This window comes from Schistocerca americana, chromosome 8, assembly GCF_021461395.2.
Source record: "Schistocerca americana isolate TAMUIC-IGC-003095 chromosome 8, iqSchAmer2.1, whole genome shotgun sequence".
In the NCBI taxonomy this organism is placed as follows: Eukaryota; Metazoa; Arthropoda; class Insecta; order Orthoptera; family Acrididae; genus Schistocerca; species Schistocerca americana.
The window spans coordinates 389552948-389572850 of NC_060126.1; positions in this window are offsets into that span (position 1 = coordinate 389552948).

The following is a 19903-nucleotide window of genomic DNA, read 5'->3' on the forward strand; positions in this document are numbered from 1 at the left end:
ACCACAACGGAGGGGTATCTGTTGAGAGACCAGACAAACGTGTGGTTCCTGAAGAGGGGCACCAGCCTTTTCAGTAGTTGCAGGGGCAACAGTCTAGATGACTGACTGATCTGGCCTTGTAACACTAACCAAAACGGCCTTGCTGTGCTGGTACTGCGAACGGCTGAAAGCAAGGGGAAACTACAGCCGTAATTTTTCCCGAGAGCATGCAGCTTTACTGTATGGTTAAATGATGATGGCGTCCTCTTGGGTAAAATATTCCAGAGGTAAAATAGTCCCCCATTCAGATCTCTGGGCGGGGACTACTCAAGAGGACATCGTTATCAGGAGAAAGAAAACTGACGTTCTACGGATCAGAGTGTGGAATGTCAGATCCCTTAATCGGGCAGGTAGGTTAGAAAATTTAAAAAGGGAAATGGATAGGTTAAAGTTAGATATAGTGGGAATTAGTGAAGTTCGGTGGCAGGAGGAACAAGACTGCTGGTCAGGTGACTACAGGGCTATAAACACAAAATCAAATAGGGGTAAGGCAAGAGTAGGTTTAATAATGAATAGGAAAATAGGAATGCGGGTAAGCTACTACAAACAGCATAGTGAACGCATTGTTGTGGCCAAGATAGATATGAAACCCACGCCTACCACAGTAGTACAAGTTTATATGCTGACTAGCTCTGGAGATGACGAAGAAATTGAAGAAATGTATGATGAAATAAAAGATATTATTCAGATAGTGAAGGGAGATGAAAATTTAATAGTCATGGGTGACTGGAATTCGTCAGTAGGAAAAGGGAGAGAAGGAAACGTAGTAGGTGAATATGGATTGGGGTTAAGAAATGAAAGTGGAAGTAGCCTGGTAGAATTTTGCACAGAGCACAACTTAATCATAGCTAACACTTGGTTCAAGAATCATAAAAGAAGGTTGTATACATGGAAGAACCCTGGAGATACTAAAAGGTATCAGATAGATTATATAATGGTAAGACAGAGATTTAGGAACCAGGTTTTAAATTGTAAGACATTTCCAGGGGCAGATGTGGACTCTGACCACAATCTATTGGTTATGAACTGTAGCTTAAAACTGAAGAAACTACAAAAAGGTGGTAATTTAAGGAGATGGGACCTGGATAAACTGACTAAAGCAGAGGTTGTACAGAGTTTCAGGGAGAGCATAAGGGAACAATTGACAAGGAGGGGGGAAAGAAATACAGTAGAAGAAGAATAGGTAGCTTTGAGGGATGAAGTAGTGAAGGCAGCAGAGGATCAAGTAGGTAAAAAGATGAGGGCTAGTAGAAATCCTTGGGTAACAGAAGAAATATTGAATTTAATTGATGAAAGGAGAAAATATAAAAATTCAGTAAATGAAGAAGGCAAAAACGAATACAAACGTCTCAAAAATGAGATCAATAGGAAGTGCGAAATGGCTAAGCAGGGATGGCTACAGGACAAATGTAAGGATGTAGAGGCTTGTCTCACTAGGGGTAAGATAGATACTGCCTACAGGAAAATTAAAGAGACCTTTGGAGAAAAGAGAACCACTTGTATGAATATCAAGAGCTCAGATGGAAACCCAGTTCTAAGCAAAGAAGGGAAAGCAGAAAGGTGGAAGGAGTATATAGAGGGTCTACACAAGGGTGATGTACTTGATGACAATATTATGGAAATAGGAGATGATGTAGATGAAGATGAATTGGGAGATATGATACTGCATGAAGAGTTTGACAGAGCACTGAAAGATCTGAGTCGAAACAAGGCCCCGGGAGTAGACAACATTCCATTACAACTACTGACAGCCTTGGGAGAGCCAGTCCTGACAAAACTCTACCATCTGGTGAGCAAGATGTATGAGACAGGCGAAATACCCTCAGACTTCAAGAAGAATATAATAATTCCAATCCCAAAGAAAGCAGGTGTTGACAGATAATAAAATTACTGAACTATTAGTTTAATAAGTCACAGCTGAAAAATACTAATGCGAATTCTTGACAGACAAATGGAAAAACTGGTAGAAGCCGACCTCGGGGAAGATCAGTTTGGATTCTGTGGAAATGTTGGAACACATGAGGCAATACTGACCCTATGACGTATCTTAGAAGCTAGGTTAAGGAAAGGCAAACTTACGTTTCTTGCATTTGTAGACTTAGAGAAAGCTTTTGACAATGTTGACTAGGATACTCTTTCAAATTCTGAAGGTGGTAGGGGTAAAATACAGGGAGTGAAAAGCTATTTACAATTTGTACAGAAACCAGGTGGCACTTATAAGAGTCGAGGGACATGAAAGGGAAGCAGTGGTTGGGAAGGGAGTGAGACAGGGTTGTAGCCTCTCCCCAATGTTATTCAATCTGTATATTGAGCAAGCAGTGAAGGAAACAAAAGAAAAATTCGGAGTAGGTATTAAAATCCATGGAGATGGAATAAAAAGTTTGAGGTTCGCCAATGACATTATAATTCTGTCAGAGACAGCAAAGTACCTGGAAAAGCAGTTGAACGGAATGGACAGTGTCTTGAAAGGAGGGTATAAGATGAACATCAACAAAAGCAAAACGAAAATAATGGAATGTAGTCGAATTAAGTTGGGTGATGCTGAAGGAATTAGATTAGGAAATGAGACACTTAAAGTAGTAAAGGAGTTTTGCTATTTGGGGAGCAAAATAACTGATCATGGTCGAAGTAGAGAGGATATAAAATGTAGACTGGCAATGGCAAGGAAAGCGTTTCTGAAGAAGAGAAATTTGTTAACATCGAGTATAGATTTAAGTGTCAGGAAGTCGTTTCTGAAAGTATTTGTATGGAGTGTAGCCATGTATGGAAGTGAAACATGGATGATAAATACACTCCTGGAAATTGAAATAAGAACACCGTGAATTCATTGTCCCAGGAAGGGGAAACCTTATTGACACATTCCTGGGGTCAGATACATCACATGATCACACTGACAGAACCACAGGCACATAGACACAGGCAACAGAGCATGCACAATGTCGGCACTAGTACAGTGTATATCCACCTTTCGCAGCAATGCAGGCTGCTATTCTCCCATGGAGACGATCGTAGAGATGCTGGATGTAGTCCTGTGGAACGGCTTGCCATGCCATTTCCACCTGGCGCCTCAGTTGGACCAGCGTTCGTGCTGGACGTGCAGACCGCGTGAGACGACGCTTCATCCAGTCCCAAACATGCTCAATGGGGGACAGATCCGGAGATCTTGCTGGCCAGGGTAGTTGACTTACAACTTCTAGAGCACGTTGGGTGGCACGGGATACATGCGGACGTGCATCGTCCTGTGGGAACAGCAAGTTCCCTTGCCGGTCTAGGAATGGTAGAACGATGGGTTCGATGACGGTTTGGATGTACCGTGCACTATTCAGTGTCCCCTCGACGATCACCAGTGGTGTACGGCCAGTGTAGGAGATCGCTCCCCACACCATGATGTCGGGTGTTGGCCCTGTGTGCCTCGGTCGTATGCAGCCCTGATTGTGGCGCTCACCTGCACGGCGCCAAACACGCATACGACCATCATTGGCACCAAGGCAGAAGCGACTCTCATCGCTGAAGACGACACGTCTCCATTCGTCCCTCCATTCACGCCTGTCGCGACACCACTGGAGGTGGGCTGCACGATGTTGGGGCGTGAGCGGAAGACGGCCTAATGGTGTGCGGGACCGTAGCCCAGCTTCATGGAGACGGTTGCGAATGGTCCTCGCCGATACCCCAGGAGCAACAGTGTCCCTAATTTGCTGGGAAGTGGCAGTGCGGTCCCCTACGGCACTGCGTAGGATCCTACGGTCTTGGCGTGCATCCGTGCGTCGCTGCGGTCCGGTCCCAGGTCGACGGGCACGTGCACCTTCCGCCGACCACTGGCGACAACATCGGTACTGTGGAGACCTCACGCCCCACGTGTTGAGCAATTCGGCGGTACGTCCACCCGGCCTCCCGCATGTGCACTATACGCCCTCGCTCAAAGTCCGTCAACTGCACATACGGTTCACGTCCACGCTGTCGTGGCATGCTACTAGTGTTAAAGACTGCGATGGAGCTCCGTATGCCACGGCAAACTGGCTGACAGTGACGGCGGCGGTGCACAAATGCTGCACAGCTAGCGCCATTCGACGGCCAACACCGCGGTTCCTGGTGTGTCCGCTGTGCCGTGCATGTGATCATTGCTTGTACAGCCCTCTCGCAGTGTCCGGAGCAAGTATGGTGGGTCTGACACACCGGTGTCAATGTGTTCTTTTTTCCATTTCCGGGAGTGTAGTTTGGACAAGAAGAGAATAGAAGCTTTCAAAATGTGGTGCTACAGAAGAATGCTTAAGATTAGATGGGTAGATCACATAACTAATGAGGAAGTACTGAATAGGATTGGGAAGAAGAGAAGTTTGTGGCACAACTTGACTAGAAGAAGGGATCGGTTGGTAGGACATGTTCTGAGGCATCAAGGGATCAACAATTTAGTATTGGAGGGCAGCATAGAGGGTAAAAATCGTAGAGGGAGACCAAGAGATGAATGCACTAAGCAGATTCAGAAGGATGTAGGTTGCAGTAGGTACTGGGAGATGAAGAAGCTTGCACAGGGTAGAGTAGCCTGGAGGGCTGCATAAAACCAGTCTCAGGACTGAAGACCACAACAACAACAACAACAACAACAACAAAGCAAGAAAATCTCGGGAAAAATGAAAGTACTAATATTAAGTGACAGTCATGGAAGAGACTGTGCTCAAATACTGCAAGACAAACTAGGGCCCTCATACCAGGTAAAAAACATAGTAAATCCTGGCGCCCCACTAAAAGAGGTGATATAAAACACAGAAAATTTGACAAGAAGCTTCAGTACACGTGATACTTTGATTGTAATAGGGGATTCTAATGACATAGACAAACCTCTCGATCTAATGTTGAAACATGTGGTAGAACCATTGGAGCCAATACTCGCTCTGAGTCACAAAATTAATATCATTATCCATCCTATACCCAGGAGATATGATGTTCAAAATTTAAGTAGCAAAATTAATACTGCTAACCTCCACCTGATACAGGCTCTGAATTTAGCAAAACATGCTTACAAAAAAAGATTTGCTGTGAACTTTGAAATAGAGAGACTAGCCAGAAACCATTTCACAACACATGGCTTACACCTAAACAAATGTGGCAAGGAGATTATCTGCAATAGACTGGTCTTCCTGACAACTATGGGGGACAATAAGAAACCAAAAGTCAGAAACCATAAACAGACGCTAATAAGCAATTGGATAAAGACAAACAAGATGGGAAATAAAAGGAGTAATAGTGACCATACTGTGCAAGCTACACTAGACAAATGGGTCATGAAGTCACAGAGACGAAACACAAACCCCCTGACCCCTCAAAAAAGTCAGGAACCTGAAAGGATCAGTAATTTGATGGTGGACATTATCGAGACATCCCTCCAAAACGTCAGTGTGATGCCTCAGCAGTGTGAAGTGCATGTGGATACTTTTCAGGCCCACCTGGAAGATGAGTCGGCTGCCAAGGTCGACCAACAGAACCAGCACAACTGCTCAGAAGTCAACATACCTGGAATACAGTACAATTTAAACTAAAGGTCAGTGACACAGTAAATATGACTTCGAGCCCCCTGAGTAAACCCCACACAGACCTGAAAATCTATTATCACAATGTCCAATTCTTGAGCAACAAAACTGATGACTTAAGCATTTTGCTGACCAGTGAACTCAGTGATATCTCAGTAGTATGCCTAGCAGAACACTGGCTGTGCACTGGTGTAGTTAAGTTAATCTCACTACCAAACTTCAAATTGTGCGAACACTACTCCAGATCAAATGATGGTCATGGTGGGGTTGCCATCTTCATCAAACAACACATTGAATATAGCCCACTTCCTACCCTAAAGGAAATAGGAACAGACAAGATATTTGAATGTGCAGCCATAAAGCTTACAGATCTAAATCTAATTGTAGCTACAATTTACCGTCCCCCTACAGTAGTATTAACGATTTTCTCTTACAAATGGACTTGTTTCTATCCAAAATAAGTCAGTGGAAACAGGATGTGATTATATGTGGTGACTTTAATATAGACTTTCTCACCCACAACAGAAACAGGGAAACATTGATTAACATTGCAAAAACTTATAATCTGCTTGGCCTTGTAAACGAGCCCACTAGAATAACACCCACATCAAAGACAGCTCTAGATCAAATTTTTGCAAATAGAAATAAACTTAACCCAACTCTAGAAGTATACAATGCAGGATTCAGCAACCACCAAGCTGTCATTCTAAAGGTTGATGTTAGCAAAGATACCTCAAACCCAGTCCCACCTAGAACTTTATGAAGGTTTTTCACCCAAGAGAACTTAAACAAGCAAAATGCCCTCCTTGGTAAAGAAAAGTGGACAGAGATGTACACAGCTAATGATGTCAACATGAAATTCAACATATTTCTTGACAAAATGATCCACCACTTTGAAGAGGCCTTTCCACAAAAACCAGTAAGAATAAATAATAGTAATAATAGAAACAAGAGTTGGATTACACCAGCTATAAAAATCTCTTGCAAACATAAAAGAATACTCCACATGTTATGTAAACAAAGTAGTGACTCTCCCCAGCTAACAGAATACTATAAAAAACTACACATGTATCCTAAGAAGAGTGATAAGACAAGCAAAAAGGATGCAGAATGATGAGTTCATTGACAAATCCAGCAATAAAGTAAAAGCAATGTGATTATATGTGGGAAAGAGGGGAAATGAAAGCTTCACACACGAACATAGAAATCAAACTCAATAATGAATCTGTATCTAATCCCGAAGTTGTGGTGAACTCTTTCAACAATTTACTTTATGAGCATAGCTGAAAAATTGGTCCAAAATAATCCTAACACAAATTACCAACCAGCAAACCAAAAATATCACACATGTGCAGAGTCAATTTTCATTACCAAAGTCATTGAAAATGATAATGCAAAAGCCGTCACAGAGTTAAAAAATTCGTATTCAGCTGGAATTGATGGTATCCCAGCAGCTGTAATCAAAAATTGTGAACACACAATTGCTGAACCATTAACTCATCTCTGTGATTGTTCTTTCCAGGCAGGTATCTTTCCTGAAGCTCTGAAGCTTTCTAAAGTAATTACTGTCTTCAAAAAAGGTGGTAATAAAGATATGAATAACTACAGTCCTATCTCAATCTCATCCTGCTTTTCTAAAGTTTTTAAAAAAATAATGTACAAAAAATGATGGACTTCATTGAAAAAAAAAAAAAAAAAAAGGATTTACTAAGTTTAGCTCAACATGGGTTCAGAAGCAACAAATCTACTGAAACTGCAGTATATGATTGCATAAATACGCTATTAGAACTGTTAGATAGAAAACAACCCATAACAGGCATATTTCTGGATCTGTCAAAGGCTTTTGACGCTGTTGACCACAAAATATTACTGGAAAAATTAGAAAACTATGGTATCAGAGGAATTGCAAACAACTGGATTGCTACATTTGTAACCAATTGGATGCAGAGAGTCAGCATGAAATATAGTAATAGACAAAGTAACTCAATAACCGAAATACTATCAAATAATAAAACTGTAAAGCAAGGTTTTCCACAGGGCTCAGTATTGGGACCCCTACTTTTCCTCCTGTATATTAATGACTTGAGCCTGAATGTTGATGCACACAAAACAATAATATTTGCTGATGACACAACTGTACTACTCAAAGGGGAGAATACAGAGGCTGTGCAAAAAGCTGTGAACTTGGCCACTGAACAACTCAGCAACTGGGCTAAAATCAACAGATTAACTATCAACACCAAAAAGACAGATTCCATGAACTTTCACACAACACAAAATGCAAATTCCTCTCAGCCATTTGTTACTGTAAATAACCAGTCAATAGATACCGACACTGTTTTCAAATTCCTGGGTCTGTGGGTTCAAGATAACCTGAAATGGAATACACATACAGGAAAGGTAAATGCCAGGATTTGTACTGGCTGTTATGCATTGAGTGTACTGAAAACATGTGATAGCCTGAAAACATTAACCAGTTCGTACTATGCCTACATACAAGCCCACCTAAAATATGGTGTAATATTCTGGGAAAATTCTCCAACTGCTCTGAGCACATTCAGAATCCAGAAGAGAGCAATGAGGATCATTACTGGGAGCAAACCCAGAGACTCCTGCAAACCCATCTTCAGAAAGTTGGAAATCCTTGCACTGCCTTGCCTCTACATTGTTGAGACTCTAAAATTTTTCAGAAACCACATAGTGCCAACTGACCCCAGAGTTGTAAAAAATAATGAAATACATGAACACAACACCAGGAAAAATGCAAACCTGCATGTTATACGTACAAACACTCGACTGTGTAAAAAGGGAGCTTTCCACATGGGCCTCCAACTGTTCAACAATCTTCCCACTAGTATTAAGTCCATCGACGACAGCATAAAATTTAGCAAAGCTGTGAAGTCATATTTGTTGTGTCACTGTTTTTGCTCTGTAAATGAATACTTAGAACAGTAATCTTGCTGTTTGTGTTAAATTGAAAACATTGGGCAATATAATACATTAGGATACTATAGGCCTATGTTAATATACACTCCTGGAAATTGAAATAAGAACACCATGAATTCATTGTCCCAGGAAGGGGAAACTTTATTGACACATTCCTGGGGTCAGATACATCACATGATCACACTGACAGAACCACAGGCACATAGACACAGGCAACAGAGCATGCACAATGTCGGCACTAGTACAGTGTATATCCACCTTTCGCAGCAATGCAGGCTGCTATTCTCCCATGGAGACGATCGTAGAGATGCTGGATGTAGTCCTGTGGAACGGCTTGCCATGCCATTTCCACCTGGCGCCTCAGTTGGACCAGCGTTCGTGCTGGACGTGCAGACCGCGTGAGACGACGCTTCATCCAGTCCCAAACATGCTCAATGGGGGACAGATCCGGAGATCTTGCTGGCCAGGGTAGTTGACTTACACCTTCTAGAGCACGTTGGGTGGCATGGGATACATGCGGACGTGCATTGTCCTGTTGGAACAGCAAGTTCCCTTGCCGGTCTAGGAATGGTAGAACGATGGGTTCGATGACGGTTTGGATGTACCGTGCACTGTTCAGTGTCCCCTCGACGATCACCAGTGGTGTACGGCCAGTGTAGGAGATCGCTCCCCACACCATGATGTCGGGTGTTGGCCCTGTGTGCCTCGGTCGTATGCAGTCCTGATTGTGGCGCTCACCTGCACGGCGCCAAACACGCATACGACCATCATTGGCACCAAGGCAGAAGCGACTCTCATCGCTGAAGACGACACGTCTCCATTCGTCCCTCCATTCATGCCTGTCGTGACACCACTGGAGGTGGGCTGCACGATGTTGGGGCGTGAGCGGAAGACGGCCTAACGGTGTGCGGGACCGTAGCCCAGCTTCATGGAGACGGTTGCGAATGGTCCTCGCCGATACCCCAGGAGCAACAGTGTCCCTAATTTGCTGGGAAGTGGCGGTGCGGTCCCCTACGGCACTGCGTAGGATCCTACGGTCTTGGCGTGCATCCGTGCGTCGCTGCGGTCCGGTCCCAGGTCGACGGGCACGTGCACCTTCCGCCGACCACTGGCGACAACATCGATGTACTGTGGAGACCTCACGCCCCACGTGTTGAGCAATTCGGCGGTACTTCCACCCGGCCTCCCGCGTGCCCACTATACGCCCTCGCTCAAAGTCCGTCAACTGCACATACGGTTCACGTCCACGCTGTCGTGGCATGCTACCAGTGTTAAAGACTGTGATGGAGCTCCGTATGCCACGGCAAACTGGCTGACACTGATGGCGGCGGTGCACAAATGCTGCGCAGCTAGCGCCATTCGACGGCCAACACCGCGGTTCCTGGTGTGTCCGCTGTGCCGTGCGTGTGATCATTGCTTGTGCAGCCCTCTCGCAGTGTCCGGAGCAAGTATGGTGGGTCCGACACACCGGTGTCAATGTGTTCTTTTTTCCATTTCCAGGAGTGTATGTTAACAATGTTAAATGATATTTTCCGACATCTGCAACACACTGTGTACCATCAGATCACATGGAATAAATAAATAAATAAATAAAACTTTTACAACTTCATCCATGATGAAAATTCTAATGTTGCCAACTTTGACTAGTTGAAGTCATACTGAATATGTTGGACTTTCCACCTCATTGTTCTACTGCTTGTATTTCCAAAGACCAACTAACTCCAAAAATTAGCATGATATGAGCTTTCATGATAGCACTCACAAATAATTTTATGTTTTACATATTGTTGCTTTTTCTTACAAATTTCTTATGACAACAAATCAAATGTTTACTGTTTGGCTGATAGTCTCAAACTGAAGTGAACTGAATGGATGCAGTCATATTCTATATGTGTATGCCTGGGGGCTGAGTGGAAGTTGGGCAGGCAGGATGAATGTGCTACCAACACATTTAACCAGTGTGGTAGCTTCCCACCATTTTTCCACCCAGAAGGAGGATAGGAGTTGGGAGGAAATGCTGACATGTCTAGCCAGTAGGGTGACAGCCTACTAAGATTATAGTGATAAAGAAATGCTTCTTGGATAAACATCTTGATAATAAATTATAGTGACAAGGAATATGCCCTCAGAAAAATGTCACAACTAAGAACCCTGGGTAGTCCTGGGTAATAAATTATGGTGATAAAATACGTGGTCTCGGAGAACATCTGGATGATAAATTATAGTGACAAGGAAAAGCATCTGGTATGTATATTTTGTAAAGCCTGTCTGTGCTATGACCTAGGCATCAAGTGGAAATTTGGGCTGCTTCTGGAGATTGGCACTCAAGTGTGCACTTGGTGCTCACCAGGCAGCTGTTTTGCAGGGAACGTGGCTGAGCAATATAAATGACAGTCACAAATGTCTGCACTCGAGCGACAACCAGTTCCGGGTGACAAGAAATTGCAGTATCGTGCAGGTACCTGTGGTCCACACCTCAATGGCATATCAACAGAGCATTCTCGGCCTTGTTGGTGGTTAACTGCCGCTCCTGTGGCAGTCAGTGTGATGTATCATGAAGTGTACAAAGGTTTTAAAAACTTACCCACACACATGTATGGTACAAGCTTCTTATGGTGTAAATAGAAAAATTTCTGCTTCATAATTAACAGCATTCTAAGGTGCAATGTGTTTTTAAAAAATGGAATAAAACACGTCTATAATTTTTAACTAAACCTGCATTTTATACTTATCTTGGCACTGGCAATGTCTACAGTGTGGTTTTTAACATAGTACTGTTACATATGTGTCTGAAACATTCCAAAATAAAGAGATTTGGATTTTTTAATTTTTAAATGCATTGCCATACAACAATGTACATATCTGTCATCTTGGCAACCTTTTTTGGGTCATAAATTATACTAATTGGGTAATAAATTTTGGTCATAAATTACAGTAATTAGATAATAAATTGTAGTGATAAAGGTCTCAGAAATCTTGCAGCCATGCAGGCTGCACTCCTATGCCTTGACCACACAATACCCCATTCCCCATTTTTGAATTTCCCACAACATATACATTAACCAATTGGCCTAGAGGAAAGGGGGAGGGCTTGGGCTAGGGGGAGATAGTGACACTGAGAGTGATAGGCAGGGAAATGTCCTAAAACACACTTCATTCTATTACTATGGCAAGCACAAGCCACAATTGATTGTGCAGATTCAGTGCAAAATTTATCCTGTGCTGTTTTTCTTGGCTGGGGATGGTTTCAGTTACCATGTCATGCCATATGGATCAGACATTTGTGGATAATGTTTTATTATGGATACTAAGGTGAACCATTGGCCAGTTGCAAGCTGTGTGATTGGATTCATGATTTTCTGTCAGAAAGTTCAAAGTTTGAGGTAACTGACAGAAAGTCATCGAGTAAAACAAAACTCATATCTGGCATTCCCCAAGGAAGTGTTATAGGTCCTCCACTGTTCCTAATCTACCAACTGGTTATAATTAAAGCAGCTACTCACAAAGATCCAGTGTGTTATGTAATTACCGTATGTCAATGAAACTGGGTAGATATATTAATGTGTTAATGTGGAACCGATTTACACTGGAAAAAATTAGTCCCAATTTTGGCAACCAGGAGCAAATTTGGCACTGTGAATGCAAGACAGCTATACAGAAATGTTTCCATGGGTATTGGATTAGAAATGAGATCTGGGCAGAAAAGGTAAAACAAGTGAGAAAGGAATAATGTTGATTTTATTGTTAACCACCCCTTATACAGCCTGTTCAATATGAGGACTGGAGACATCAATGAGGTGCTATACAGTGCTGGATGTACACCCGGAGGCCAAAACTGGAACTAAATTTTTTCAGCACAAATTGGTTCCGCATTAATGCATTAGTGTGTGTATGTTTCACTGCCATATGATAATTACAGTCCCCAATGGACCTCCATGAGTAGCTGCACATTAATTGTAACCAACCAGTACGTAAATGATTTAGGAAACAATCTGAGCAGCCCTCTTAGATTGTTTGCAGATGATACTGTTGTTTACCATCTAGTAATGTCATTAGAATGTCAAAATCAATTGCAGAACAATTTCCACAAGATAAGAAAAAAAGCAACTTTGAAGTCAACTAAGGGAGTACTAAAAGGAATCTGATAAATTTCAGTCCACAGTAAGTCAAACAAATCTGAAGGCTGTCAGTCCAGCTACATAGTTATAGATTACAGTATTGAATAACTTAAACTGGAACACTCACAAAGAAAATGTTGTGGAGAAGGCAAACAAAACACTGTGTTTTATTGACAGAACACTTAAAATATGTAAGAAATCCATTTTAGAGACTATTTATTTATGTATTTATTTCGTGTTCCATAGATCCATATGGGAACATATCCCTGGATATAGAACGATTCAAGATTTTTACAGATTATTGTTTTGTGCACAGATACATTGATCTTATCATTTGATTAAAGAAACTGTGAAGTTTAGCATATACCCTTACATATTAGTTAAGATACAGGATTTCTGAAAGAATATACAGTCATACATAAATTTGGGTATTGTTCTTAAGTTATACAGGCGTCATATACAGACATACATAAATTTGGGTATTGTATTAAGTTACACTGTACTTAGAGTATGATCAATCAATTGTAGCGGTCACACAGTAAGATTTAAACACAAGCAAGAGATTCTATGCATTTTTGCTAAGAAATTCATCAATACGGTAACAAGATTCATCTAAAAGGAACTGCTTCAGATTTTCTTTAAACTTTGGCATGTTTCCAACCAGTTCTTTAATGTTTGGTGGGAGGGCATTAAAAATCTTGGTGCCACTGTATAAAACCCCCTTCTGGACCATGCTTTTCGTTTTTAGCTCATAATGGATATCCAGTTTCCTTCGGGTGTTATAACTGTGGTATGAGCTATTGATTTTGAATAAGTTGCTATTTTTTGAAACAAAGCACATCAGGGAAAAATATATATTGGGCAGGCGTTGTAAGGATTTGTAGAGCTCTTAAAGATCCCTGCATGAGTGCCTAGGATGTACTCCTCACATAATTCTTATTGCTCGCTCCTGTGCATGGAACACTTTTTTTGCTATTGGTTGGTTTCCCCAAAATATTATGCCATAGGCCATAAGTTGGTGAAAATAGCCAAACTATGCAGTTTTTATTGTGCTCATTTCCCTAGTGTCTGAAATTATTCTTAAGGCAAACTGTCTGCATTATGCTTGTCCGCCCTCTTCTGGAGTATTGTTGTGCAGTATGGGATCCTAATGAGACAGGATCACATGGAAAAAGTTCAAAGGACTGCAGCTCATTCATATTATCAAGAAAAAGAGAAGGGAGTGTAATTGATACGACAAGTGAGGTGTGGTGGCAATCATTACAGAAAACCATTTTTTGTTGCGGCAAGATATTTTCATGAAATTTCAATCGCCAACTTTCTTCTCTGAATGTGAAATTGTTTTGTTGACTCCCACCTAAGTAGGAAGAAATGACTATCATAATAAAATAAGAGAATTCAGAGCTCGCACAGAAAGATTAAAGGATTCATTTTTCTCACGTGATATTCGAGAATGGAATGGTAGAGGAATAGCCTGGAGGTTCAATGAACCTTCTGCCAAGCACTTAAAAGTGGATTACAGAGTAATCATGTAGATGTAGATCATTAGTGATTGTTATGCTGAGACTATCTGCATATACTTGGACTACAAATTTTATGTCATCGAACAGGAATCCATGATAGTGTATGGTGTAGTTGGTGCAACAAGGCTCCATGAGTATCACATAGAGTGTTATTGAGAGAGGGAAACCTTGCTTTATTTCTGTAGGCACCTAGACTCTAGAGCAGTGGTTCCCAACCTGGGAGTAATTACCCCTTGAGGGATAAAATGAAATTTTCTGAGGGATAGAAACAAAAGCATTCAACTGTGTTTTGGTCACTAAACTAAATTAATTAAAAAAATCATTACTAAAGATAAGACATTTTAGATCATAAAAACATTTAGTTTAGTACTGATTACATGGTAAATAGATGTATTACTGTGCTTTTTAATCATACCATTAAAGGTTTCATTTTTGTTTATGTAATATAGCAGAAAATGTGAAAAGATCGTACAGTCAGGTTACAGTCGTATTTTCTGTTTACTTTCGGCTGCAGCAAATCTATAGAATTTCGCTTAGTTATTCTTTGATCTCTCTCGCAATTTATCTGTAGCGTACCTCTACATTATTTAACTCACATTTCTGGAAAGTAGCGTAAAGTTTAAGTTATTGTTTCAGAAACTTCGCACTGTTATTTTTGTTTACACACAGCTGCGTATAGGCCAAATTTGAAGAGTCATATTTTTGTGTTTATCTGTAATTTAACTGAATTATTCTTAATAAACTATTGCGTTTATCATGAGTGAAAAGTACTCGAGTTGCCATAGAATTGTTAGGTTGGGGCTTTGGTGTGACAGGTGCTGTAGTTTTTTCCATGTGGGTGACTGTAGTGGTGTGGGAGTAGGGGAAGTAAATGAGACTCATCAGTGGTTTTGTAGGATACGTAGTAGAGATGGGAAGATACTAGAACAGGAGGGGAAAATTGCCACCCTTCAGCCTGAGTTAGACAAGGCCAGGGGAGTTCTTGACAGGTTGAGGAGGGAGAAGGGTAAAGAGAGGTGGGAAGTGGCAACAGGCAACAGGAGGGACAGGCCTAGAACTTTGTCTGACTGCTTCATAGTGAATGTGGAAAATAGATTTGACCTGTTGCTTCAGTTAGAAGCTGGTGAGCCTCAAGCAGTTGCAGGTGTAGACAGGGCACAACAAACTTTCAGCAGCAAATTGAAAAGTAAAAATGTAGGGAAATCAGTAAAGAGAAAGAAAGTGTTGTTAGATAGTTCCCATGAAAGAGGTGTTGGCCAACTTTTGCAGGATGAAATAGGATCAGAATACCAGGTCACCAATTTTTTAAAACCTAGTGCTGGTTTAGAGCAGGTGACAGAGGATTTAGGATCACTTTGCAAAGGTTTCACTAAGGAAGACACTGTGGTTACAGTGAGTGGGCCGGGTAATAGTATTGACAGAGATCTTGGGTACAGTATAGATTGTGACCTGGCAAAGATTGCATCAGCTTCGAAGCGTACTAGTGTTGAGTTTGTATCTGTTCTTGGGCGCCATGACCAACCTCATTTGAACTCTTCTGTCAAGAGAGTTAATTTGGAGTTAGAACTGCTGCTTATGCCAGGTACAGGGTCACACATTGGTATGGTTCCTGTTGATTCTCTCAGTAGGTGGGATTATACTGGGCATGGCCTTCACCTCAACAGGAAAGGGAAGGGTAAACTGGCTGGGAAAATAGCAGAAAGGTTCAAGGGGGGAGGCACTGTCATTAGTGATAAAATACCAGTGGTTATAGGGTTCAGAAACGACCCTTCTTTAGGGTAGGGAGGACAGAAAGAAACCAAATTTTAAGAGAGGTTAGGACTGAGACAAACCTTCAGTTTGGGAAAGAAAACAAAAAACATAATTCTAGCTTATTACATCAGCATAAACAGCTATTGGTTAAGAATTTTCAACAATCAGCAGAAATTTCAACTCTACCCAATTTTAACTCAGTCAATGTGAAATGTCAGATATCTTTATTGCATCAATATATTTGAGGACTAAGAAATAAAATTAATGACTTAACTATGTGCATAGATGAATTAGAGTCCTCAAACCCAGCTGACATAATCTGCCTCTCTGAACATCATGTGACCACTGGTATAGAACTTTTAAGTGTTACAGGATTTATGTTAGTGTCTCACTTTTGTAGAGCAGAAATGGAAAAAAGGAGGAGTTGCCACATTCATCAGGAACTGTCATAAATTTAAGAAGATAGACATTCATAAATTTTGCCTAGAACAGCATATGGAAGCATATGCAACAGAAGTAGAATTTCAAAAAAAGTCATCATAATATTAAGTGTATATTGAGCACCTGCAGGTAACTTTAATCTGTTCATAAACCACCTTGAAACTGTACTGGCCCATTTAACAACCAAAAACAAAGGAATAGTGGTTGCTGGTGATTTCAATGTAGATTTCCTTAAAGACTCTCCCAATAAGAACTTATTTGAGTAACACTATCATTAAACTTAATTCCCACTGTAAAGTTCCCCACAAGGGTAGCCAAGTGCTCACAACAGCCATTGATAACATCTTTATAGAAAAGTCCAATGAACAAAATTATATTACAAAGCCAATAGTCAATGGCCTCTCAGACCATGACATGCAGTTCCTTCTGTTAAATGTTAATACTGAACAGGATATAAAATCTGTTAAATATGAGCTCAAGAGGGTAATCAATAAGCTAAAAATTGATTATTTTAGGACACTCCTCAGAGACATTCGCTGGAGTGATGTTTACAGTGCTCACGGCATGAATGAAAAATATAACACTTTTGCTAATAGAGTGCTTACCTTATTTGAACACTGTTTTCCCCAAAAACTAACCTAGGTTAGAGCAAAGTCTACAAAGAAGCCATGGATTACTCAAGGAATAGAGGTATCTTCTAAAACAAAAAGAAAACTGTATCTGTCAATCCGAAACAGTTCTGATGTTGATGCTGTAACACATTACAAGAAATACTGCAAAATACTAAAGACTGTAATATGGACATCAAAGCAAATATATTACAAGGAAAAGACAGTCATATATACAATATGGGATATAGTGACGGAGGAGACTGGTAGAATCAGACATGAAGAGGGACAAATACCATTAAAAGTAAATGATACATTGGTGACACATGTGTATAGTGTTGCAGAACTTTTTAACAAACATTTTATAACTGTTACTGAAAAGATGGGGATGTCAGGTTCTGTAGGTGCTGCTATGGGATACCTCAGACCAGACATTTCAAGTAACTTCCATAATATGAATTTGACCTTCACTACCCCAGCAGAAGTAATGTCCATCATAAAATCTTTAAAATCAAAAACATCTAGTGGGTATGATGAAATGTCAACAAAGTTAATTAAAGAATGTGATTCTGAGTTAAGCAACATATTAAGCTATCTGTGTAACCAGTCATTTATCAGTCTAATATTTCCTGAATGGTTGAAATATGCTGAAGTTAAGCCACTGTTTAAGAAGAAAGATAAAGAAATAGCATCAAATTTCTATCCGGTTTCACTTTTGCCAGCATTCTCAAAAATTTTAGGAAAGGTAATGTACAATCAGCTTTATAACCATCTTATCACAAATAACATACTGTCAAAGTCACAGTTCGGATTTCTAAAGGGTTCTGATATTGAGAAGGCCATCTACACTTACAGTGAAAATGTGCTTAATTCATTAGCAAAAAGTTGCAGGCAACTGGTATATTTTGTGATCTGTCAAAGGCATTTGACTGTGTAAATCACAATATCCTTCTAAGTAAATTAGAATATTATGGTGTAACAGGAAATGCTGCTTAATGGTTCAAATCTTATATCTCCGGCAGGAAACAAAGGATGTTATTAGGAAAGAGACATGTATTAAACTATCAAGCATCATCCAGCTGGGAACTAATTACATGTGGGGTCCCACAAGGTTCCATCTCAGGGACCTTACTTTTTCTTGTGTATATCAATGACCTTTCATCAGTAATATTACCAGATGTCAAGTTCATTCTGTTTTCTGATGATACAAACATTGCAATAAATAGCAAATCAAGCATAGTCTTAGAAAGATCAGCTAATAAAATATTTGTGGACATTAATCACAGATAGAAGAAGTGGACAGTGTTAAATTCTTGGGATTAGAGCTTGATAATAAATTCAACTGGGAGAAGCACACTACAGAACTGCTGAAGTGTCTTAACAAATCTCTATTTGCAATGCGGATTGTGTCAGACATAAGCCATATAAAAATGGAAAAACTGGCATACAATGCTTACTTTCATTCCATAATGTCATTTAGGATTATTTCTTTGGGTAATTCATCAAGCCAAGCTAAAGTTTTCCAGGCACAAAAACGTGCAATAAGAGTTATATGTAGTGTGAACTCAAGAACACCCTGCAGAAGCCTGTTTAGGGAACTAGGGATACTAACTACTGCTTCCCAATATATTTATTCCTTAATGAAATTTGTCATTAAAAATATATCACTTTTCCAAACCAACAGCTCAATTCATGGAATCAATACTAGAAATAAGAATAATCTTCACAAGGATTTAAAGTCACTTACTCTTGTGCAAAAAGGTGCACATTATTCAGGAACACACATTTTCAATAACTTGCCAGCAGCCTAAAACCTTAACAATCAATGAAATTCAGTTTAAGAGAAGCCTAAAGGATTTATTGGTGGCCAACTACTTCTACTCCACTGATGAATTTCTCAGTAGAACCAACTGATTTGTGTCTCTTCTGCACCAATTCAGAGCAGTAAAGTGTTCATTTTAGATAAGTGTGTGTGTGTGTGTGTGTGTGTGTGTGTGTGTGTGTGTGTGTGTGTGAGAGAGAGAGAGTAAGTAAGTACAATCTAATGTCTGAATCATTTCAGTGCAGTAATGTTTTCATTGCAAATAAGTATTGTAGTAGTTCTATTATGTGTTATTATTACCTTATAAATAAATAAAATATTTTTTTAAATTTTAAATTCAGTGCATTAATGTGATCTTAGTAAATGAGTGTTTGTGAAATGATTCTTTCATATAGTGTTCATTAAAAAATGATGATCATTCCACTTATGACCTGTGGAAGGTTCATTAACTTATTTGTTTCAGTTGTAAATGTTTGCCATCTATTATTGTTTTTCTGATATGTCCTACATCCTGGAGGACCTCCTCACTATAGATCAATTGGAATGAAAGTAAATCTAATCTAAGCTAAACCAATTATGTGTGACACGATGTGGTGGAGGTTACAGCTCGTGATAAAAATATGTCACCATCAACTTTGTCACATAACTCAGCCACTACACACACATACATAATTTTGTGTTTTGTATTGTGTATCTATGACTGCAACATTGAAACATATATATGACGTGTTTAAATATCTCATGAAAATGCCTTAGCTGACCTGTTGTTAGTTCCCACAATAGACTAGAAATTGCTTCATTATTTACTTTGTAACCATAAATGAATAAATTGACAGTACTGCACAATGGTAACTATGTAATTGTACTATGCTTATGTACGGCCTAAGCAGTATTATTTTATTATTATTATTTTTGTTATTTTCTCAAGGCTTTTATTTCTGATTGGTGATTTTTTATGTGTTTTTGCCTCTTGTTTATGAGTCTGAAGATAGATTTTATGTATCACATAATGATTTTACAGAATTTCAATTTAAATATTTCCTTAACCTCTACTATCAATGTAGGAAATTAAGTGCAGAAAAGTAACCATAACTATCTAAAAACAAAATCATTAAAGAAGATTGTGTAC